The sequence below is a fragment of the Diplotaxodon limnothrissa genome, linkage group LG1, assembly GCF_057381915.1.
Source record: "Diplotaxodon limnothrissa isolate DT_005_m linkage group LG1, D_limnothrissa_male_GT1.1, whole genome shotgun sequence".
NCBI classification, from domain to species: Eukaryota; Metazoa; Chordata; class Actinopteri; order Cichliformes; family Cichlidae; genus Diplotaxodon; species Diplotaxodon limnothrissa.
Genome location: NC_140596.1, coordinates 19373315 through 19376329, shown reverse-complemented (window position 1 = coordinate 19376329; position 3015 = coordinate 19373315).

The window sequence follows — 3015 nt, the reverse complement described above, 5'->3', positions numbered from 1 at the left end:
TCTGTAAAACGTCACAGAAGGCATAACCATAATATGGTCAGGATCACGGAAGCCCCTCCCAGTTGCTGATGAAAGAGGTAGCCAATCAGAAGAAAGTTTCTTTAAGGGAAAAGCATTAAAAGGCCTTATTTCCGACGGTACATGAACAGAAGGTCTGCATCTAGACCCAGCGTGAGATAAATAAGTAACAATATAAACTGCGAGTCATGCAAAGTATCCGTATTCAGTACCTAACTGTCTGGACAGCCTCTGCCTGTTGGCTAAGATCTGATCGGCGCAGCTGTTTCAGAATGATGTAACTGGCTATAAATTGGAAAATGCGGTGTTTTATTGATCATTTGCTTTCCCTGCTGCACCTACAAGATCTGTAATATCTCAAAGAGTCGACATGTGTCATTTTGTGTCATCACTGTATTTTATCATTTGCAGTTTTGAGCAGATGGAGATCACAGTGGATAAGAATATATTAAAGAGCTTTCTTGACTTGACTTGACTTAATAAACAGAGCGTTATTTTATGCTTTATTATGCTGTGTGCATCATGCATCACTTGATTCTATCAGCAGATCTGTTTTTAATCTAACGATCTGAAACAACTGCAGTGAGAGCTGCAGGAGCAGATGGCAGGTGTGGTGCAGTCTATGTACCATTAATTACTCAGAGGTAATTCAGGGCTTGTCAAAAAATGTTTCTTCAGGTAATAACGGGTAATCTTGTTTGTTTCTGTGAATTATTTTGATGAATAATTACTTTTCCATTACAAAACAGCTTTAAAGACAGCTTGTTATTAACCTGCAGTTAAATACACTTACAGATGTCATTAGAAGTTTGTATGCACTTATTTCTAATGCCACTAACAAGAAGTTAATAGGTCTCGGCCTTGCCAAGATAAAAGACGCAGAACCTTCAGCACCACCTATTAACAGATTTAAGGGAGTTTGTGTATATATTTAAGTTTGTATGTAAACTTTTGAACATATAAATTAGAGAAAATACGAGTGTGACTGTTCCTCTCCTTCCCATCACAGCAGCTGCACCATGAGCTGCAAAGTCAATAAACTGACAACTAAAGTATGTAGAATAGCATTTTTAAATGCACAACATGTCAAACCTTGAAGCAGATGGGTCACGGCAGCAGAAGACCACACCGAGTGCCACTCCTACCAGGTAAAAACAGTTAACTGAGACAGTTCACATGGGCTCACCAAAACTGCACAATAGAAGATTAGAAAAATGGTGCCTGGTCCATTGAGACTCCATTTCCACTGCGATATTCAGATGGTGTAAATAGTATGAATCCTTATTGCCTTGATCAGTGGTTCAGGCTGTTGATGGTGGTGTAACCATGTGAGGGATATTTTCTTACCACACATTGGGAAACTTAGCTACAGCTGAGCATTGCTTAATCCCACAGCCTGCTTGAGTATAGTTGCTGACCATGTCCATGTACCGATTTTTTGACGGCTGCTTCCAGGAGGATAACACGCCAATATGGACCACAATCACTGAGGAATGTTTCCTGCACCTTGTTGACCTCATGGCACGAAGATTTAAGGGTCTTTTAATGTCATCTGACATCATTTACTGTGTATATTTTTTACTTTAGTTTTTACCTCATTAAGATATTTGTCTTGTCATGTTGCATAGGAATTTCCTAAATGTGAGACAAAGTATATGTTGTTTTATTTTAATTATCTACACATCCCTTGATTACTTAGAAATATATCTAAAAGTAATGACTGAATAAAAATGCAGACCTAAACAAATGTTTATTTAATGTGTGCAAATTAGGGCTGGGTATCGTCACTGATTTCTAGAATCGATTCAATTCCGATTCACAAGGTCCCGAATCGATTCGATCCACGATTCGATTTAATTCGATTCGATTCGATTTAAATCTGGGAAATTTTGACAGTCAGAGATATAATTCAGATCAGGACATTTACATATTTTTGTATCTATAAAAAGGAAGCTGACACTCTCAAGACTTTATCCAAGGTGTGAGCATCACAGCAGATGCCTTTGTGTCAAAGTAGCTGAAGATAAAACACAGAAAAACATGTAGGTGATTTTCCTGGCCTGGGATTTTATAAAAATATTCTGCAGTACATCAAAAACGAAAGAAAACCATTAATTAATCAACATTACCTCTGACGTTACAGCGGTTTTATTAGAGACATGGCTAAGCATTTTGCATTTTGAATAATTTTAAAAAGTTTCAATTTGTTCAGTATTGAACAGCAGAAATGAGGTTTTCTTTTCGGAAGAATGTAAAAGGGGAAAAAACAGCGGCCGACAGCGCTGTAAACAACAGTAGACTTGTGTAACAAGCAAGCGAATAATGAAGAAAGCGAAACTGTTCGAGAGAGGGGGGGGGAGAGAGAGGGGGAGGGAGAGAGGGAGAGAGAGAGCTGCGCATCGCAATGGAAGCAAAACAGTAAAAGAGTGAATTCATGACAATGTTTATGTGAAGCGTTTGGATCTTCTTTTGCTGCTGGTTCGGTCAATATTGTTTGGAGAGAGATCAAACTAACAGCTTTAGAATCAGCGCATAAAGGGCGTGAACACAAAGCGCGGACCCGCCGAAACATCAGGATCAGCGAGCTGTCGGCTTTCAGCCCCGACTGTGAGAAAGGCGACATCTAACTGATTCTGATCCGCGGGTCGCGCTGTGTGTTTAAGTCTATGTGCAGAATCCCTGTACCTGCTCTCATTTACTGTTTGGTGGTTCTTGAAATTTTGTGAGATGTCACCAGAGATTCTGGCATTTCGGACAAAATAAATTTATATTAAAAAATCGATTCAGGATTTTAATGAATCGATTTTACGTTATCCAAGCCAGAATCGATTTTAATCGATGAATCGATTATAAAAACCCACCCCTAGTGCAAATGTGTCTTGCTGAGCTGGTTATTCCTTTGCAGGTGGAGAGAACTGATGGCGAGACCAGGAAGCAGTACATCACTGAAAGGAAGTTCCCAGCGAGGAGCACCGGGTATTGGTCCGCACACGCCGA